Source organism: Hetaerina americana, unplaced genomic scaffold, assembly GCF_022747635.1.
Source record: "Hetaerina americana unplaced genomic scaffold, ioHetAmer1.1.p SCAF_6, whole genome shotgun sequence".
Taxonomy (NCBI): domain Eukaryota; kingdom Metazoa; phylum Arthropoda; class Insecta; order Odonata; family Calopterygidae; genus Hetaerina; species Hetaerina americana.
In genome coordinates this window covers 87,984,316-88,007,769 of record NW_027287205.1, presented here as the reverse complement: position 1 = coordinate 88,007,769, position 23,454 = coordinate 87,984,316, and positions in this window count along the sequence as shown.

Sequence of the window (23,454 nt, the reverse complement as noted above, 5' to 3'; positions counted from 1 at the left end):
ATTTATTTAGGATCTGTGTCCATCCAAAAACCTACCTAAACCGGTAGATTCCCAAATAATTGTAATATTAAATTTTAATTCAAAGTAATCACTGAAGAATGTAAGGCTGTCACGTTGTAGAAATTTGCATGCAATGGGGAGAGGTTAAAACTAGCGTTTGATAGCACGAGGCATAAGATGCTCATAGCCAGATTATGGTTAATTCGATTAGTAAAGTCAATGGTGTTTTGGAACGTAAAATCGACCAAAAAAGAATGATAGGGGATTTATAATTGAATGAGCTTGTTAATAGTGTGACGAAATCTTTTAGAATGGTGATTTTTGTTGGATATGAGCTACGATTTTTGTTTCTCAATTTTATCATTTGCCTTTTAAAATTGTACGCTCTTCATTTTCATTGTATTTTTTCAGTTCAATGTTGAATGCGCAGCTGGAGAAGAAAATACTAAATATTCAGTGAATTATCGTCTTATTTTGGAATGGCTTTTGTTGACTCCCTCTGCGATTTCTCAAACATCGATGATGCGTCAAAGCCGTGACATTTTTGTAGGTCACGCTGGCCTTTCGATTGGTCTATACTTCTTTCGTTCTCGTGCCAGACCACGGAATGACAAAAGCATGCCGTCCCTCGGGATTCAAAACCTTTTCACAGCTGTGAAGCGAAAGCATTTTTTTTTATGTTACGTCATATTAAAAACATTTTGTACCCCTAAAAATCTTTTTGTATTTCATTGAAAAAAGGGGGGAGAAACTTTTTGACGACACTTTGTTTTCTTTTTTCCTTCTGGGAACCGAAAGTTTTAAAGGTTATGCCCTCGTGGATTCTTTCGTGGAAATATTTTGCTCCCTTGCGATGGCATTTATTAAATTGAAGGCTGCCCAGAATGGAGTGGGAGTGACGATTTTAATTTACCTCAATTAAGGTAATAGACTGAATCAGGCTTGAGTGACTAGAAATCATCCATAATTAAATAGAATGAAGCATTCTAAAAACCTTTTCCTCCACAAAGTCATTTGTACTTGAAAAATGAAACTTTTACCACGGTTGTAAGTTTATGGTTGGCGGAATATTACGTAAACCCGTATCCTAAGTGAAAGGTAAACTTAAGCGTTTAGCTCTTATGTGCGACATTTGGACTCTGTGATTTGGAGACATTAATCAAGAAGACTAGAATCATTTTTTCCAGACAAAAGAATGTTGTCTCTTCGCTTTATTTTCAATCAACAGTGATAAACCATTCAAAGTGTTAATGCCGGTAAACAAAGCATCTGTGTTCACCACGACGCGACAATTGGTGTAGAGGTGTCCCTATAGTCAATAATGCCTCCGTCACATCATGGACGGCATTTATTTTTTTAACTGAAAAGTGGTCTGAGGTTTGAAGGTTACATTGACTCTAAAGAGTGATATCGCTAACCAATACTAATCTAACTATTTGAACTTCATTTACACGGCATGGAATGGTCAAAATGGTCAAAACCCTCATGGTCACCATTGACCTTTGTTCCCTTTACGCAGGTGCTCCGTAAGAGGAAGGTTTAGAATCCCTATCTAATAACAAATGCACAAATGCCACTTACTCTACCGACATACTTATATGTCTGCAAAAATCTGTAAAAATTCCTTCGCCTTCAACCTAAGATCTATCTGAAAATTGTAAGAAGAGCTGCCTACATTTCAATACCACCTGAATACATCAATTTACACTTACACAGCGATAAGCAAGCGTTTCTCCAAAGAGAAACCCACAAACCTACTAGTATCTTTTGGGTTTACCACATTGACTCCATCCTCATGTGATTTCATGGTCAGCTATCAACTCCCGATTCCTCACTCACTTGTACCTCCTATCTTTGGTCTTTCTCATATTCAGTCAATGATTCGTGAATTACCTTTCTCGGTATTAACACGGGAACAATTAATTCACATTCAAATCAGCTGATCACCAGCAATGCCTCCTCAACAACACCTGCCACCGGTCCTATACCAAATGCACTCTTTTCAATCCATCCAGAGTCACAACATCTGCAAGAATGACTCAGACAGATACATCGAAAAGCTCCCCAAGAAAATACGGATACCTAGAAATATTTCTAAACCAGAAACTATAAGCCCGAGCGGGCCATTATTTCCCTCGCTCCAAAAAAGACCGAAAGAAAATTTATAATAGATTTCGAGTTCATCGGTATTAAACGGGACCCGCAGATTTCAACACACATTTTAAAAAAATTCTCACCTCCAGAAAATACAATCAATGCCGCCAATAAAAAAATAATACCTCTCCAGGGTGGTGGCCATACCGTCCAACATGCCTATCCCATTACTACGACTTCCTCGCTTGCCCAACATTCTCCCCTCTATCACAGACTTCAACAGCAAATTCCCGATCACAACGCTCTACAAACATCTGCCCTGCCTCCTTTGCATTTCTCGCAACAACCCCTTCTACTCCCCACCACGTCTGGTACTTCCTCGTTTGTTTTCCATTCTGTCCACTTCACCTTCTCCACCCACAGTTCAAGGCCTCCGAATCTACCGCTTTCGTTTTTCTCCAGCGAACTTACAGTATTTCCGCGCCGCATTAAAACGCGCTCCGTATACGTAAATTCTCAACCCTAGGATCCGAGGTCTAAACCCTGTGCTGGCATATTGTTTGACTGATATAACGACCACGTCTGCATATGAAACTGTTACCATAAAACGAAAAGCGTCCCAGAAATGCTTTTTGAAGTAGGGTTTGGAATCGATTCGATGCCAAGTTGACCTTTCTATATTAATTCAGATTCGCATATTTCAGCGCCGAGGTCTCGCAAATTATTCTCAATCCAACATTTATTGGTCACTTGGATCATGTTTATAAAATTTGAGAAATAGATACCAGCACTAGCAGACTCGAGGACTCCTTTTTCCCACGGGCCGTGCGGGATAGCAACTGCAGGGTTATAGATAGCAAAAATTCCACTTGCCATCCAAAGCGTCTAGGGAATAATTATTTTTACTAGAATGCATGAAAATTTCACTAACCTCGCGTGTTTTGCTGTCAAATTCCCTCCCACATAACCGTCTGGGATTACCATTTACAGTATTGTTTGCCCTGCTTCGTTATTTTCAACTGGACGGTTATTTCTCTCTGTGGGGGGGACGCCGTCCGCTGTCCACAGCGATGTGTCACACTCCCTAACTGTGACTTACGGGGTGGAGACTATGAGTTGCACGTCCACGTGGTAGTAGAATTTCCACTACTTACTTTTCAAATCCGCATTGCATCTGTCGTGTTGTGGGAGAGGCCTGTTGCATAAATTGTTGCGGTTCACTTTATTCTCTTTTCTCGTAAAACTAATAACTGATTTATTACGTAAATTGACCTTTGCTTTGACTTAGGTCTTCCTCCAACATGTATAAATGAGCACGTTACTTGGTAGAATTTTACTACATTCGCGAAGGTGTATGTGCGAGTGCATGTCAGTTGATAGTTTGCGTATTTACATGAGTGTAAGTGAAAAAAGTTTTTCGCATTAAAATGCACGCCTCTGTGGGTGTATTTTTGCATGAATATATGTTAATTTTTCATGAGGTTTTATTCTCTTTTTTCGGGTGGTAACCGAACACCCCCCACCACACTCCTCTTCGGTGGCTTGCGGGGAGATTTAGGCGAGATCACTGCAGATGCAATGTGGGAAGGTGGGGTTCGTCGTCCGTCGGATGGGACGCTGAACTGTGTGATCCCTCGGCGCGTTTTATTGAGGGTAGGCTTGTATCGACGCCGGGTTTCTCTCTATCCCACCTCCTCCCATTACCGGAAAATCTTATCTGTACCAAAGGACTCGTACCCTTACTTAAATGCGCAAATAACCAGGCCGTCGTCCGTCGCCCTCTTCTTAGAACCGTTGGTAAACAAAGGGTCTTCGGTGGGGGAGGGGTTGAGGGCGCCTCTTTGGCGGCCTCTTAAGGCCCTCGGAATAGCAGAAGAACGTCTCAACCAAGTCTAAGACGATCAACACCGTTACTGGTATTTTAAACACAGAGAGATTCACAGACCGATCTTCATGTCATGCCGATAATCAGGGAATATTGATGCCTTGATGTCGTTTTCACGATAGCCTAGTATTCGCGAATGATGGCATACCGCCGGCTCAAGGCCTTGGCGGCGAAATGGGATAGAGGGGGCTTTTGCCCTCACTCCCCCCCCTAGGGTGCACCAGCTTACTAGGGATTAGGGCGAGGGAGAAATTGAATCCGCCCTCTCCTAAATTTATGCAGAGGGTTGAGAGCGAAGGCAAACATTGAAAAGTGTTGGATTAGGGCAATCAAAAGCTTAAAGGCGGAAAAGTAGCTTTGCGAAGTGAATGCGTAAGGAAGAGGGCGCGCTACAGGAGCAGCGGGCGGTGTTATTCATTGTAAAAGTATACTTGCTGACGATGCAAAATGCTCTCTTTGTCTCTCTCTCTATTGACTAACCCTTCACGTCTGTTTTATCGACTAATGGAAGACGTTTTAAGCAGTTTGAAAGAATCTCATATTTTCCAATCAATCGAATGTTTTCGCTGAGCGCTTACACCACCGCTCTCTGTTTGTCGCTCGTCGACCTAATGCATGGTAATGAGTGCCGCGTGAGTTTCTTGCTCTTCCAGCTCTCTTTTTAACCGAAATAGAACATTCGGAAAACTCTTCTCTCAATACAAATTTGAAACGTTTAGGTATTTTTGGAATAATTCCTTTTTTAAATACACGAATAATGAATATTAGCGGGATTAATTAATACATTCAGGAATTGCGAGAAATTCTATGCTGACATGCATTCCATATGAAGGGTTTCACGCGAGGAAAGTTGGTTCTATCCCTCCGGTTGCGGGAGATTTCGTGAAATATTCCACGAAACATCGTGAAGCGGAGCGGGCGAATCACTTCCGTGGTTCGCTGAGCAGTTGAAACAGAGCGGGCCCGCTACCCTGCCGCCGAAGAATAGTCAAGGAACAAATTGAGAAATAATTCTGTTTGCTTGGTGTTATTTCTGAATGGCTCGTGTATATTGTTCAGGGATTATCTGAAGAAATCATTGCTTATGTAATTTGGGTGAACTTCGAGGGCGCTTTCGAAGGAAGCAAAATGGGATACTTATATTTAGTTTTGCTCTTCCTGGAGGTGTGGCCGTCGTAAAACGAAATATATGTTTGAGTTCAAGGTTTTTTGAAGAATATTTCTTTGGATTCTTTCTATTGATCTGCTAGGGTGTTTCAAATGATTACATTCAAAATATACTCATGCGGGGCGACCTAGCAGATGAATGGGTTAGGCCGTTGTATCGCCTTTTTGCTGCAGTTACCTATGGGAATATTTTCCGTAGAGTGTTCCAATAGGGATTCAAATGAGAATGCATGTTCCCATGTAGTACCTAGTGGATGGGGTTTAAGTAAATGTGTGAATGATCACGGCGAGGAAAGCTGTTCCGTACAACCTTGATCTTGAAACGTATATGCGTGATTCTGTTTTTCGCTCTTTTTCAAAGTATTGTTTATTTACTTCTTTTGAAAGGCATTGTTTATTTAAGTTGAAGTCACGGCGTGTTAAAAAAATATGTAAGCATTATTCTTCGCAGAAATAGTTACATTAGATTGCAAAAGAAACACTTGGTTTACCCACAAAAAATATTTATTCACGACCTAGGTTTCGACGCTCAGCGTCATCTTCAGGTGACGCTGATGACGCTGACGCTTCAGGTACCTGAAGATGACGCTGAGCGTCGAAACCTAGGTCGTGAATAAATATTTTATGGGGAAAACCAAGTGTTTCTTTTGCAATATGTATCGTTTCCACAAAGTGACGCCTGAAGTTATCTCCTTTAGTTACATTAGAGTTTGTATTTATAATGTGACACAACTAAGAGAATATTAGTTTGGTTTTTTTCGATTTCCTGTTCTATTCAAGTAATGATTAAAAATATTGAAATAAAAAAATTATTGCGATGGTTGAGTTTTGTTTTATAGGTATTGAAACTATTTTGTAATTAGTATAATTATTTTTTTCTAAAGTGGAACTATGGAAAGTAATAATGAGCAAATAATAGTAACTTATTCTCTTTGGTATATTGAGAGAGTTATTCTCCATCTTGAAACAATGTTATATTTATATACACTCATAATACTACGAATTTAATGAGCAATTAAAAATATATTTTGTTTGTATTAAAATATATACTATTTGAATTGAAAAAATGAGAAGAATATAAGACTGCAGGAAATTCTGCAGAAGTAATTTTACTGGTGTGCGAACAAATGCGAGAAATTTAACAGAAAAATATCATTTGTCCAGGATAAGGTTCGGACCGGGATCGATTTCCTGCGGAGTGCTTTCAAGCCAGTTTACCCGCCCATATTACCGACCCACTTTTATCGCACTGCTAAATGTTACAGATGTCATATTTATAACAACTCCTTATAATAAGTCCAACCATTAGTATGTATGTGTTTGTGTGTGAGGTTCGCTTTCACTAATTAACGTGGCGCAATGCGTAACACTACGAATTCATGACATGTCCAAGGGCATCTCAGCAGCCTCGCCGGCAGCCAAAGTACTCTGCGGGACTTATCCCGGTCTGGGTGAATTATTTTTTATCCCTGCGAAATTCGTCATATTTGTGCACACAACTGACATTAACTTGGCAAAAGTTACTGGTACCCCGTTTCCTGGAATTTCTTCACATAGGTCAACGGAATACACACACAAATGTTTTGAAGGTTGGCTTGATTTTCTAGAATCCGGACATGTTCCCATTTGGAGATGCATGCAAATTTTCCTTCCGGACTTCCACGGGGCCAAATTGTGCACGGGGTCGTTGAAGACGGGGCCGGGGCGTGTTTTTTGTTTTCGGAGGCGAATGATGCCAACCGCGGAGCGACCGGCCAAATGCAATTGCCGCAACTGAGGGTTCCGCGCTCGGTACTTTCTATTTGATGTGGCACGCGGGGGGCGCCGCCGCTCCCGAAGGGGAAGGAGATTGCTGGGGCGAGGGGTCGTGACTCTGTAAGGAATTACCGACTTAAGTTCCAACTCTTAACCTTAACCCGTCTCTCTGAGTGGGAATGGGTCAGGGCCGGGTGCAGATCAGGGGACGACAGCGGGGGTCCGGGGTGGATGAACCCTGAAACTCGGAAGTGTAAAATGTTTAAGACAAAATTGAACGGGAAAAATTTTTTTCAAACACGTCAGGATATATATGACAGAATATTCACATATTTTATTCCTACTGAGCTTATAGGTGCACAAATCTCGACGACCGATTTTCGGAGACAACTAAAAAATCACTCGCCATCAAACTTTTCCCTGGCTCATTACTCTTGGGTTAAGATGGCACATGAGAGGAGGGAATGAGGAGGGGGGGGCACGGTTGAGGGGGAAGTGAGTGTTGTCGGGAGAAATAAAAGGACGAAAAACCATACAAGACATATTTAGGAGTAATACCATCTTGAAGACTACAAAAAAGAATTTGATAATATTGCGTACATGAGTTATAGGGAGAACAAAAATTATTATAACTGATGGGATGAAGAAAGAGAGAAGAGATTATTTGAAGTTGATGAATGAATGGTGTTGAGGGGTTTATTGTAGATTGATTAAAAACCTACCTTTAAGAGGTACAACACTGTTAGTGGTGGAACGAGCTTCGTTCCTTAGGCAGTAGGACTGAGTTCATTAAAAATAATGTATTGCTACATTCGCTCAAAATGTCTCAATCCTTGCGCGTCCACAGCAGCCAGTGGGTTTTCCACGCCTCGTACGCCTTCTTGATGACAGCCCTCGGAATGCTGCCGAAGTTCACTCGCCACGGCCTGTTGTAACGGTTCAACCGAGAAGTGGTGACCTTCCTTCAGCATGGATTTGAGACGGTGGAAGTGGATGAGGTCTGGTGGGGCAACGTCAGGGCTGTAGGGCGGTTGAAGCATGGTCGAGACGCTCTTGGCAGATCCGCGTGAGAGTTTCCTTTTGTTTGACCGAGAGAACTCGCGGCACTAACTTCGTGCGCATCCATCCCATGCCCATATTTTCGGTCCAAAGTCAATGCACATCACTTATATTGATAACAAGTTCATCAGAGTGTGCCGGTGGGCAGTTAGTGCTGTTAGTGACGTACTTTTTTTTTTCTTTTTTGTAAAAAGCCGTTCCCTGTCGGCTTTCCTTTCTTGTTAGATTAAGAATTCATATTTTATTCCTAGTTTTAAGTTTCACTTTCTCGCAAACCGCACTTCCACCTCAGCCATGTTTCTTTCTTCAATGCCATGCGTTTCTTATGTACAATGACCGGTAAAGGTGGGACTTCACTCACCGGGACGGTTTATACTTGCCCGCTTGGGCAGTCAATGAACTTTTGTGATACGAACACTCAATCCTAGATCCCTGCCCGACAAAAGCTTTTCGTCACTTTTTGAGGTCGAAGGGTTTCCTGAATGTTCGACGTCTTCAACATGTTCTCTACCCTCCCAAAACAACTGAATCCACCGAAAAATACCCGATGTGCCCATTGCGTTAACACCATGGGCTCTCTTGAGAATGTAATGAGTTTCTTTCCCGGTTTCACGCAAACCTTGATGGCGTAGCGCTGTTGATCAGTCATGATGGAGCGTAATGAGGTAACCTTATAGAGGTTTTGCAAACAAACTATCCGCCCTCCGCAAAGGCACTGACACCGGCCTCCAGCCCTTTCTGAGGCTCCCCTTCCACGAAACCAGCCAGAGAAACTAACGCCCGTCCGTCCTTCTTTCCCAGGAAAAATAAACCCTGCTACTTTTGGGACAGACAAATATCTGTCAATTTTTTCAAAGTTTTAATTTCAAAGTTTGCCCAATGAAAGATTTTAATATAAGAAGCACATGATATGTGAAATGAAGTAATCGGTAGAATGGAAGGGAAAACATATTTGAGGGCTTGTGCAAAACAACAATTCTTGGACTGTTAAATGGCGATGGTCACAGACCGTAATAATTATTTTGCTTCAAATTTTCATCCATTTCAATCACAAACTTCTTATTTTTCACTTCGTCTCTGGAAATTCATCTCATTTTTTTCTCTATAGAGACGTAGAAGATGAAGATATCACGCCCGTTAATAACTTTATCCTACTTGACATGAAGGATGTTTAATGTTCCTGTGCTTGCAAATATCCCCTGAGGAGATCACACGCTTCTTCTTTTTTCATTATTCAATTGGCTATTCGTTTCATGGAATTGTTTCTCTTTCCAACTCTTTTCCATCTCTTGAGGAAGAGCGAGTGCCTCGAGCAACATTTCCCATCATTCCCTTTCCTTCTTCTGCGACCTGCTGCTCGCCAATGCGTCGATGCAATTTCCTTTAGAGTCGCGGTGATCGCGGGGCTATTGCCGCCCTATAACTTTTCCGGCATTAAGGCCGCTTCTATCCCCACGGCAGTGCATTGAGTCGTATATTTCAGTCTCGAAGGAGGGCAAATAGTCCGCATTCTATCTTTTAAACGGCTTGAAACGTCACTCCCCGATAATAACTCCATTCTGAGAAGTGGTGAGCAAATATAATTCTATTATTGAGAGTTGCGTTTGCTGGTTTCAGGTTGCATTGTAAATCTGGAGCAACTGAGTGCTCGCCCGTTGAGGCTCTGAAATTCGAAAAAATAACTTCGATCCATTTCGAAAAAAATAACATTTTTCGAAAAATAACTCATACGTGAACGTAGCTTTTTCTTTGAACCGGGTTAATATTTCGAGTGCACAACTGTCACATAGAAATAGAAAAAAAACAAATTTACGGAGCAGTAGAATTTACGCCGTGCAGCATTTTAGGTAAATAAAACTGTCAGCTTGTTTGTATTTTTTGCGAGGCGCAAAAGGATTTTAATTTCGTTGTGGCTTGACACGAGTGGAATCCTTTCGGGAGTTAAAACTTGTTATTAAATTTAATAGGCAAAAAATAGTATATTTATTCATGGCCATTTCGTAGATTAACGAAACATGTACATGCCTAAATATTTACGTCCAGAGAATGCTTTACATTGAAATCTATAGACTGGAATCGCCGTTTCGTTTAGATTAAAAATTAATCGGAGTTACCTGGGGTAAAAAGATTTTTCCATCGAAATATATAAAGCGATAGTTTTATACTGCATTGTAAAATATTTTACTGAAAAATATTTTGAAAATAATTTTTTTACTAAGTCAATGTCTTAATGTTGTGGATATTTAACTGAATAATATGAATTGGAAGCGTTTTTCGATTAAAAATATGATATCATGGGAATGCAGGAGTCGATTTTATGTATTCCTGTAGTCATATCACCTTTTACTAATCGTTCTCTTTAAGAAGATTTAGAATATAAACGTAAGCTCAACAGAGAAGTAACATTCTTTCACCTTCCCATTGGTGCCCTTCCTTTTTCAAGAGTAATCATTGCATCTAAGAAATTATTAAAGAACTGTTGCTTCAAAGTTCCCTAAATTTCGGTGTAGTTTATTGAAAACCTTTTAACTTATAGCTTCAAACTTCTTATTTTTTAGTAATTGATAGTTTTTGATTTTGTCTTTTAAGCTCTAAAAAGCGATTTTTAATACCGTTTTGCCGCATCCCACAAGAGAAACAGATAAAATTTACTGCGCAAAATAAGTGTCGTGGATTCAGGCTAAATTTAAAACTTTTAAAAAGATATCGCAACAAATAAGCGACAAAATAATCTCGTACGATTCGCGCCATGATTCAATTTTGGAAGGCCCCAGGAATCCAAATTGGTAGAATATTGCCAAAATGCAATGACAGTGACATCAAAACTTTCTATATAGTATTTCCGAATAACTGTTGAATAAACTAAAAATTAACCTTTGAGACTGAATAGGACATTAAATTTCTTTCACAAGGCGAAGAAATTCAGACGTGGACATGACATTTCAGTCTACTAATGCGTTTACATTTCTACGTAAATTTTAGGAATGTTTAATGAGTGCACTATTCCCTTATAGATATATATGTTACCATGAATTAGAATCTCTGGAAAGACTTTTAAAATATTGAATTTCATATTTTTAGTTTTTACAATAATGCAAACGTTCTCGACAAGCATGTAACGAGCTCTACTCGAATCAAATCTAAATATCAAAATAGGCTGAGTTTAACCTAGGATATCTATTAATAATAAGTACATTCATGTTGATGGGATTTCATTAAATGTGATACTAGAGAACATTTTCGGCATTTACCCCTAATTGCCAGTGAAAAATAATGTTGGTTTTTCATAAATGTACAAGGTCTGTCCCAAAAGTAGTAGGACTGCGTCAAAAAAATATTATTGGCGGAATCGTTGAATTCACTCAAAAATCTTCGATGTGGCACCCTTTTCCGTCCCCACACACCGCTGCCAGCGGGTTTTTTTCCACCGCTCGTACGATTTCCGGAAGGCGGCGCCCGGAATGGTGCTAAGTTCGCTCGTCACGGCCTGTTGTAACGCCTCCACCGAGCCGTAGTCACGTCCTTTCAGGGCGGATTTGAGGCGGGGGAAGAGGAAGAAGAAGCTCTTGGGAGATCTGCGTGCGAGTTTCCTTTTGTCCTTCCGAGAGCACTCGCGGCAGCAACTCCGAGCACACACACCTTTCTCATGCCCATGTTTCCGCTCACAATTCGATGCTCATCACTTTCAGGGATGCCAAGCTCATCATAAAACATAGGAACACTTAATCTGAGATCTCAATTCAACAAAGCCTTCCCTCTTGCAAGATTTTCGTCGCTTTTTGAGGTCGAAGGGTGTCCTAACCGTTAAGCGTCGCCAATATCTTCTCCACCCTCCCGAAACAACTTGTGCCACTCAAAACCACCCGATCTAACCATGGTGCTATCACCACAAGATGCCTTGAGCATGACATGAGTCTCATTCCCGGTTTTACCCAGTTTCACGCAAAATTTGATGACTAAGCGCTGTTCCAATAACAGGTTCCAATAACAGAGCGTAACGAGTTCATACTATAGAGGTTTCGCAAACGAACTATCCGCACTCCGCAAAGGCTGAGAGCCAACTGCCTCCGGCCTCGAACCTTTCCTGAGGCTCCCCTCCCTCGAACCCAGGCAGAGAAACCTCCACCCGTCCGTCCGTCCGTCTACCTGGGAAAAAATAAGTGATGCCAACTTTAAGACAAACCCTGTATGATAATCAAATTCATGAATTTCCACAACATACACAGCGCACTCATATATCATGATCATATTTATTTCATGAATATGATCATCATATATGGGTTTGCTAGTCTATTATATTTCCACTCTATTTGTTTTAATCCTTTTATTATTATTAGTATTAATGCAGAGATTATGCCATTTTTAAAGGAAAGTTGAAACTAACCCCTTATTCACAGCTAAACGTTAAATAATGTTATACTAAACGCCATGTAATCTTGTTTTTGAAAATTTTATGTTCCTCAACTCCGATTATTTCCGCTTTCCCTGTTCCCTTTAACATGCTCGGTCCTTTTCTACCCCTTCTTTTGCCATTCAATTCTCATCTTTTACATAATTATTCTGCGCCCACTTACTCGCCATCTTTCAGCTTCTCTCAAAAGCTAACCCCTAACCCTTCCACTGCAGCGATCAATATTTCTTGGTGTCTTTCTGTTCGTCAATTTCTCCCTCCACGCCCAAGTCTCAATTACGTCCGACTATAAAAATCCTTCTGCCTCAACAAACAAGTTTCCGAGCTAATAAATGATATGCTCCATATCATAGTTTTCATAAATATTTATTTGAATTTCAACGATGTTTCTTGTCTTACCCAGCGTAAATCATTCGTTAATTCTACTTCCGAAGAAAAAGATTTCTTTTATGTCCATGCCGTTGTTTCCACGTTTGTCTAAAATCCTTTCTAAATATAATACCGCTCTACCTGATCTAGTTCCTCACGCTCAATGCCAAGGCTTGTCTTTATCTATCACTAAATGGTTAACAGTGCAAGGGTGCAGTACGAAAGTCGCAAAGGTAGTACCTCAAGGTTCAGTCATCTCCGAGTAGATGCATTGTTATTACTCAAAGGAATGGTGGATTACATCGCCCTCTTCATCATGTGAACGTATTCTTCAACATTCAGTTGCAATTTACTCGTTCCGTACTTGTGTTGGTTAATAGGGATAGGGAGACGGTAGATGTGCTTTATAATGGGAATGAGTAAAATGTCAATACAATGCCAGCATAAACGGTGAAACTGAACAACCGGATGCTGTTGTAACTCTTGGCACGATTTTACGAACGACATATGGAGAGGATATGTAAAAAGCGTGCGCAATTTGATTGTTAAATGGTTGGTGCTATGTGGAGGACATGTACAGAAATAAATGCTTATTAATTTCAGCGGAGGCTTCAGTGCAAGTGCGCATACTTTTTTTCACGTTACGAAACGCGATTAGTTAGTGCGTGCGGAGTTTATTAAATAGGGAGTAATTGGTGATTCGTAGTCAAAATAAGAGAGAGGTTGGGTTCGTTTGTAGAAGAGTGTGGATTGGATTGCCAGCGGGGATAGACAGGAGTGTACTTCGTTGATTTGCTCATTTTGCGAGAGAAGGAAGAGATGGAAGTCAAAAATAACTAATCAAACGGATAGATTGATGAGAAGAGAGGGTCTAAAACTCCAATGTTTACGCACGGAGTATAGGAAGAATGTTACGAGTGAATGCGGTCGAAGAAGTCTCAGATGGCACTGAAGGGCATCTTTGAAATATTGTACGGATGTGTCGTCGGCGATTGGACCGTTTTACCGAACAGATCTTTGGGAGTAGAATGAATGGCTTGCGAGAGAGAGAGAGAGAGGAGAATGAGTTGGTCGAGGAAGTCGTGGCTGGGTGCGGCGGAAGAGACTGTTTCCATAAGCTGAAGAAAGATTGGGTCATGAAGAAAGAATGTGGATTGGGTTTCCCGTTGACGAGGGTGGGAAGTGGAGATTGAGCATGATATGGGAAGTGTGCGCACCCTGAACACGTCGATTCGGAGGGAGGAAAGTCAAGAAACATACGTAGGAAAGGTCTGAATGGTTTGAGAAATGGGGAGTGCGAGAGAGAGAGAGAGAGAAAATGGAGGGAGTTAAGGGCGAATATGATTGAAGAGCCTCCAAGCGTGAAATATTAACTCTCCAATTCCCAAGGCAGCCATTTGGACTACCCTTGGCGTATTCTGCGTGACTTTGATTTGATGCCGTGTTTTCCCCCATACCTACGTTTTACCACCCTGGGAAAAATCCTTGAATGATTATTTATTCAATTTGTGAGTTCTCTGATAAGTGTTCCTCGTTTATCTGGCTCGAATTTTTAACCCCCATTATAACATTCTAACATTGAATTCTTGAGAATATATTCCTTTGTAGTTACAAACCTTGCATTCAAGATTTATTGTCTTTCTTCCCATCGCGCTTTGATTATACTTTCTGTGTGTGTTCAGATGCATACACGCATGCTCGAGTTGGACGCCAGAGATTTGTATTTTTAGCTGATTTGTGATAAATTTTGCCTTATAAAATGCCCCTTCTTAATGTCTCGTATGTTTTGGCACCGGCAAAAAAACGTTCTCAGCTTGATAAGCAAATTTAGAACACAAAAAATAAATAGAAAAAGTTTTGGGTTTTACATAGTAGAAGTACATACTGTTGATTGAAGCTAGCTACCTGTAGAGTTGTTTAAGGCCTTTCCTAAAAATGCTAGGAATACTAAAACTAAGCAGTCACTAGACAAAGGACCGGGTGATAAAGTTACAATGACTGTGTGCAATAATGGTTTGTAAGCGATGTGGACGGAGAGAGAAGCTCAACTGTGAAAGCGTGCGATGTTTTTTGGTGTGTCATTATGGACGATTCTGGACGGTGTGTTGCTTGTACAGAGATGATGTGCGATGCTGGAACATGTGGTGGCTTTGCAAGTGCATTGATTGCCTTCGTATGTGGTCGCTTAAGTTTTGTTTTTATTGATGTTCATGTCATTGTTTCAAATTGATTGTGATGCCAAATATTTTTGTGGCACTAAAAGCTGTGCATTGACACAATTATTTCAATAATAATAATGATAGTAATTTACAACAAGTTGTAAAAAACATATCGTAAATGGAACACGGCGATAAAATGAAAATATATGTACCCTTGAAATAAGGCGACCGATGATAGCGCCCCAGGTTTATTTCGTGTCGTATTGCAGTGATAGAAGCCTTTGAAACATGGTGCTGGAGGAGAATTCTGAAGATTAAATGGGCAGACAAAGGAAGGAATGAGGAAGTGTATAGAAGAGCAGAAGAGGATAGGACCATATGGAGAACTCTCCGTAAAAGAAGAAATAGAAAGATTGGACACACATTGAGTAACAATGGATTGATTAGGAACATAATAGAAGGAAAAATGGAAGGGAAGATTTCACCAGGAAGACCAAGAGATATCTACATAGGACAAGTTAAGGAGGAAGTAAAACAGAGAAGGTATCAAGAATTGAGGGCATTGACATCGAATAGAGTAGAATTGAGGGCTGAAGTAAACCAATCCTAGCATTGAAATACTCATGATAATTGCAGTGATTGCCCTAAATTTGCCCTAGTCCATCTTCTCGCTGTAAATTGTGGAACTTTTAATTTTCCCTCCTAAAGTCTTCTGAGGGTTTTATTTGTTTTCCAAAATCTTCATTTCCTATTTTATCTACTACTTCCGTTATCCTTATCCGTATAATATTACTTGTGATTATTTAACATGGTTTCTATGGAACAATAATGCTCATTCCTTAAAAGCATATGACGGGCTACTGATCTTCTAAGATATTATTCATGTCGACTCGGTTTGTTTTTCATGTTTGGTCATCCAACAAATTCATACATCCCCAAGCATTTTCTTACAAAGGAGGGGCCTTTTCCTTTGCTTTGAGATTCGCGTAATGAAGGAGGGAGCGGAGTATCTGCAAGCGACGGCAAAATCCTCGCTGAGCGGTATTTAACTTTTCGTATGTGTACGTACGAGTTTGGGAGCAAACCGAAGACAACACTGGGGAGGTTTGTCTTGTATTTCATTTAAAAAAATATTTTAAACTCCCAATTCAATCGCTATCTGTCTATTCCAATGCTTTGTTTGTACTATATCAACGATTCCGAGAGCTTTAATACTTCTCTCCATATTTTTTCTCCGTGATCGTAGTCGGTTTTATTTCCGTCCCCGATCCAGGCTCAAGGGAATTTGTTGCTTTGCTTCGAGTGCCTCTTTCGACTAGGGAAGCATTTTCTCTGGGATTAGAGGAGCCGAGTGGTAGTAGCATTTGTGTGCTTTTCACCGCGGTGACGTCACTCTCCCTCCGAAAGGAATAAACAAAGCTTCGCAGGGGGAAGGCATTTTTCACTAGGAGTTTGGCCAAATTTTCCTCTGCCCATGTTTACCAGCGCCGACGTAGAATCGTCTGTAGTTGTCGAGCCGAAGAATGGTTTACCCTTCCCTCTCCAATCACCCATTTCGCCAGTCATTGCTATTTGCAACCGTGAGCAACTCTGCACTACTTTTATTTTAATTTAGCTTTATCAAAGATATTTTTATCCACGAATCAAAGAGTATAGTTATTTCGATGGATATATTCAGTCCATAGATGAATGCGAATATAATTATTTTTCGTACTGAAAAAGACGCTGGACAGTACGTAGTTATTTTAGAGAGTGAGAATAAAAATGCATGCAGAAGAAATATGTATGTGACTGTAAACTCGCTTTCGATTCCTCATTAATATATATATATTTATGAAAAATCTATTTATCTAAAATACATTATTATATAAATATAATAATGTATTTTAGTTAACGTTTCAATTAGAATTTTTTGTTGCAACTGTCAACTTACAAAATCCAACTAAGCAACACTTTTCCAAACAATAGCTTAATTAATTTATCCATGATCACATACACCAATATCCTCAGTGTCCAAACCGTAGACCATTGACCGCTTTTCTCATGTTCTTCAGCAGGCAGAAAAATATCCTTTTACAGCTGTAATAGGAAAGGAATTAAGTACGGAATTTGACAATTGAACCTCTAAAAAATGTGTGTGCAAAAGTTCATTCTCACGCTTATCATTCATTTAGATAATAATTGTGTTTTCTGGAAATTTCATAGCTCTGGCAAGCAGAGACCAGATGCTACCCGGTAACAAGCTCTGCAAGCCATAATAATCTCTCACTGTACACCTAGAAAGTTTCTGTAGATTGCTGCAAGTGTTTTAACGCTTCCCTCTTTATCTATCCTCTCATGTTTTTCGAAAAATAACCCTGCAAACGTTTTTTATTCCGCCCAAAATGTCGGAAAATTCCCAAAATTAAAACCAGTCATCACTATTTATTCTCTCTGCTAAAAATACTCTATTATCACTTTGACTCCGCATTATTTAATAAACTTCCATATCAAATAAAATATATCCTCTTACCTCCTCTCGATAAATTGAGAGTGAAAATTATTCTTAGAAATAAGGGGTTACTATGGCGAGAGCAAATACATGGAAGACACAATATAAGCATCTTGTATTGGTGTAATATTGTTAATATCATCAATTGTCCTCTTGATGAATCCAAGTATCACGTTCCGACTGCGAAATAAACATTATTATCATTGCATCAAGTTTTTAGTATAATTACGAATTATCATTTTTCTTTGTCAGATACGAGAATAAATGTGATTTCACTGATTAATAAGCGTTGAGCATTATAATCTGTATAAAATATAAACTGCAAGCCAACGCAAGTAATCGATAGCTACCTCAGCTAAATTCGGAATGATTTTGCATATGTGTTTCATAGAATGTAGAAAATGGCAACAATTTGGTCAACACATTGTGTAGTTTCCATTAAGTGAACATTTGTCATTTTTTCATACATTTCCAACTGTAATGAGTGCGTGTGATTGTATTGGGACGAGATTGAAACACAATAATCCCTTCTTCCGCCTAAGTCCTACGCAGACATATATAACGTGTACTTACACGTAAGACAATTACAAACACTCAAGCTCCATGTGGAGGAAAACTCAACCCCCTCGGATCTGCGACGAACCCGGTACCTCTGGGTTGGCAGACGATGACGTCACCTCACCGCCACGAGGCCCGGCAATGTATCATTAGTAAAATCCATTTTAGATCGGTGTTGATTAACATTAAGCGTTTCACTACTTAAAAATGTTTATAATCTAATAGTTTAAAGCTGACATCAGTCTAATGTTGTTAAAATTAATATACATCCTTAATAGTTTGATACAAAAAACCCATGGAGTGTGTTTGGTGATGCTTGTTGGAAGTCACCTTTGATATGTTTTTTTTTGTTCTTGCTAATTTTAATGAGAAAAAGAAATGCACCAAGTTCACCTTTGTACTCGAAATAATGGCAATTACACCGCCTAATTTAAAGACAAACTTAACGATCAGAGGGAAGAGGCTTTCTTGGGACTAGCAAAATTATTGAACAATATTAAGGCAATTTTAGTAAACCATTCCTTAACTCGATATACTCTGCACCCCCTGCTTCGTGTTCCACATTCATACATGCTCTCTTTCATTCCTCCCTCTACCTCTCTCACCCTACATTCTCACTTCCTTCAGCATTCCATCGCCATTGCATATTACCTACCCCCCCAAATCCGCTGCCATTACATTCTTCCAACAACATTCTCTCTTCTACTTTTACCACGCCATTATATTTCTTTGTTTGTTTCTTTGAAGAATGTTTATCTTTTTTTACCATTCTCCATCTTCCAGTATCAAAAATGACTGCTATCCAAATGGGATTAGGTTTCCGAACAACATGCACTGAATGATCTTCAAGCCTAAATGTTCCCCAATATTTTCCCAATGGCCAGGGTGTCCCAATGTATGTTTCATCAAGTCCCAACTGTTTGCAAAAGTTTTGATTAAGCTAACCCAATATTTAGTAGCTTAGTCCTGGAGAGAGAAAAAGGTGATAACATCGGAGAGGCCCAATTTTTTATGAAGATCTCATAGTCATTGAATAGGAAATAGTGTCTACTTATGGCTTTATTCAAGCAAAGAACAATAATGGTTTCTTTAATCTCTTTACGTGGAAACGCTGGAAAATTTACGTTGAACAATGCGGACTATAATAGCATAGAAAAATATTCGAAAAAGCCCCTGCAGACCCTTTGGGCGTTGGGAGAAGTCGGAGCCATGCGCCGTATAATAGGCGAGAGAAATTATCCATCGGGAGTTGGGGCTTTGCCTGCCGGTCACTCGGAATTTCCGATGGGCTTGGTTGTTACACTTGTCGCGGCTTGTTTTACATTTTCACGACACCCAGAAAAGTGCCGTATGCCGAGGAAGTGGCGGCGATATAAGGTCACGAGGGAATGGGAATTTATGTAACTGGTCCGAATTCCGACGGGGAATTCAAGGGAAAATTTCGGAGGAAGGGAGGGAGGATGCTATGGACGTTTGTTCGGCGCCACATATAAAGGAGGCATTTTTCAGCGGTAATTGATTCGGCATTCGGAGGGCATCATACATATTTGCCCACTTATTACCAGTTGATCATTCTTATTTTGCAAATGTGGATTATATCTGCGAATGAAGTGCATGTGCTTAATATCGATAGTAATTTCTGAAAGGGTGATAATGTTCTTCATTCCTTTACAGCTTACATACCTTGTAGTATACACACAAATCTTGAAAGCATATTCGCGTCTTAGGGTTTTTTAGGCATGTAACTACTGATTTCTATATATATATATATATATATATATATATATATATATATATATATATATATATATATATATATAATTGCGGGTATTAGTATTATTTAGAATATGCAATATTAATCGGAATTACTGAATATATCATAGTAGAATTAATTAAACTATTAAGCCATAGCTATTGATTATTTGAGCCGCAAACTTAGAAGGTCATATTTTGGGGAAAATAAAGTAGGCTCAGCGTTTTTTATCAATTCAGATCAGGCTATGACTCTCAGTTCACAAAAGTAATGGAAAAATAAACACTTGAATTAAAACGACATGTAAACCACGTAGAATCAAAACAATGGGTGCCTGGAAAAAGATTAAAGATAGTCATACGAGTGAATGTAATAATAATGCCTCCGTTAGCAATGAATCCTCGCAAAACAGTTTGGCGAGCCTACAGAAAACGCTGAAACAAAAAGTGATGGACCAGATAAGAATTGGAGCATTGAATTGCCGTAGCATTAGAAACAAAAGATCGGATATTAACATAATTTTGTTTGTGCAAAGGCAGACATAGTAGTTGGAACGGAGATACGGAAGATATAGCAAACGATGAGGTTTTTCTAAGCGGTTTTACAATTTACAGAAGGGACAGACCTAGTAGATTGGGTGGGGGAGTATTCATTGCTGTAAAGTCACATCTTAGTAGCCAACGATATGAATGAGACGCAAACGACATAGAAAGCGTTTGGTACAACATAAAGTACTACAACGGCAGAAGCCTATTCCTGTCTTAATTTTACAAACCCCCCACATTTCAATGCAGGTGTTCTACTCAATTGCGTTCTATCAACTCATGCCGAGAACGCCTACATATATTCGCAAAACACCCTTTAGAGTATATGGTTAAATCACTAACACGGGATTACAACATACTTGATATCTTTGCGACTTCTATGCCCGGAATCATTGCAAACATTGAAATGACGGACGGCATGGAGTGACAATAAAGCTATTGTTGTAGAATTAAAGACTAAGTTCGTGAAAATAAACAAAGAAAAGCGTAAAATATATTCACTAGTTAAACAAGACAAATTTAACCGACTACGAAAATATTTAAAAAACGAATTACCTGAATACAATACAAAAACCCTGACAACCGATAAAGAGAACACTTGGAAATATTTTTAAATAGTATACATATAGTATGTACATATAATAGTAGAGGATCATTCTAGTCGGGTCTTTGTATATTGTGAAATATGCATCCATTTTTCCATAATGTTTCAGTATTCTTCATTGCTAAATTTGTTTTTAAGTATAACAGCATCCTTCGCGGCCGATATATTCGAGCTAGGTGTTCAAAAATTATTCTCTTCTAATGACGGGAGCGTGTAACTAGGTATAATCATAATCCAATGGCATTAATAACAACATTGAAACAAATAAACTCGTATATTTAGGCAATGAAAAGAAACCCGCTTGGTGCCCTCATATTCAGCAATGATCTTTTCAGCTTTGATTTAGAAAAACAACTGTCTTCTTAGGAAATAAAAAAATATTAATTTATAGGTAAAACAAAACTTACCTTTTTAAATTATTTTGATGGATTTTGAGCTATATTTTTTATACTTTTTCAGGTTTTACACCTTTTTTATCTCCTTCATTTTTTCCATCCTACAATTTCGTTTCGATTGGATTCGGAATGAAATAATTCGATTGGATTCCGGCAGAAAAATTGGAGTCTCTAAACCAATCCAGCCTAATTCGTTCTTTAAATTTCCGTCCTGTTTGCCCAATATACTTTGTAAAGAACACCAAACATGTGTGAAAAATAAGAACATAACATCCCTCTTTGCAAAGCACCTCATCGAAAGTGACCACAACAGTGACTTTGTGACAAAAATTATTCGTTTTGAAGAAAAAGGTCAAAGGCTCGATGCTTTGGAGCAGTTAGAAATTTTGAAATGTGTCCGTTGGAAAGATGAACTTGCCAATGAAATTTTGTATCCCTCCCACTCCCCACTCCTAGACCTACCACTCGTCTGAGTCAAAGATGTAATTCTCTTTTCTTCCCAGCTACATTGTAACCTTTTTACCCCTCCAACCTCCATCCCTCTCTGACCAACCCCCCTCCCTCGATCAGAAGGTATGTATATATAGCCAGCGTGATTAAAGGATTAGAGAATAAGCAGGGAATACAGATTTAAGGCTTAACACCAGACAAGAACAGGGTGATAAATGGGAACTTTGAGAGTAAGGATGTTAGTAAAAAAGCTCGTTAAAAGTGTAATATGTAGCGTGGTTCAGGAATGAAAACGCTATAAAGGGTATCGTTTTCATTCCTTAGCACCTTCTCAGTGGATCGTTCTTTCTTCTGGTGCGTGTTGTGATCAGGAATCTCTGTTTTTTATTTCAGCTCGTGCTTTACAATTTTTCCCTCCGTTTATTCAGTCCGCCCCTCTGATCTATATCCTCCCCTTTCCGCCTGGACCTCCCCCTTTCCCGCCCCCTATCTCCTTTTCCACTCTGTCGCGCGCAGGAAGCCCTTCCGTCGCCTCCGGGCATCTGCTCCCCGTTTGACTCCCCCGCATCCCTCCCCCCATTGGACCCCCTGCCACACGCCCTTCCGATGGGCGGAGGGGGCGTGGCTGGTCGTGGTTGCACGCCCCCTCCTTCTCCCTCCGTCCATTATCATCCCCCTCCTCTCTCTCTCCCGCCCACCACCCTCTCCTTTCCATTAGCTCGCCTTGTCATCACGCTGTCAACCGGGTTTCCCCATTCGGGTCGCATCTGCCGCTATCCATGCGATGAAAACTTTTTTGGCGTAATACGTCTTAGTGTTCGGGCAGCATAGACCTACTGTGACCTTGGCCCGCGCGGTGTCAGAGCAACGCTTTCTATACGTTCTATGGTGCTCGGATCTCACTTCGTCTAGCATGACATCATTTGGAAGATAACTAACGGTGAGCATGTATCATTGAAAACATTGAGAAACCGTGAAAATGGCTGTCGCGTCAAATGTTACTTACGATTTTCACATTATCTGGAAGGTTAAAAATCTTACCAATCACTCGATATGCTCTAACGTACAAATAATTTTAGGAGCTCTGACTATGTCTTACAAAATGCAAAATTAAATTTGGTTAAAATACAAACTACCTATTTAAAAAATACATTTCTTAATCACTTTTCTAACAGGTTCACGATGTTGGGACCAATAACTTCCTCATTAGAGCAGGAAAAGTTTGGGATTTGGAAAGAGGATGAGGCCGAAGTAGAGTTGGCCACAAAAGCCGACGGATGAATCCCGAATGTTTTCGTGGGAAAGTGGAGCTATAAAAGTGTCGGCCTGCGAATTTTACGTAATATTTGCGGTCCCATCCCAGCTATCTCAAGCCCCCTTGCATTCTCTCATCTTTCGCGGACCCTTCCATCAAAATTTTCTTATAAGTTTGCTTTCAAAAACCATCATCACGGAGATAAGTGCGACGGAGCAACGGGAGCCCTTTTGGGCCGAGAAGTTTTTCCTATAATCGGACATGGTTGGTGGGTTGATGTGGCGTCGGGGAATTTGAATTCGGAGGACTCGGAGGGAATTCCAGGAACATTTCGGAGTGAGGCGCTCGGTAAGAAGTCAGGGAGCTTACGGCCTCAATTAATGACCACACCCTTTCAACTTGGTACGATGAATCTTCGTCAAGAAAAATTGAAGAAGGCGTCTTCGTGGGATTGAAATCCTTAGAAATGACTCTGACGAAGCGATGAGAGAGATGAGATTATTC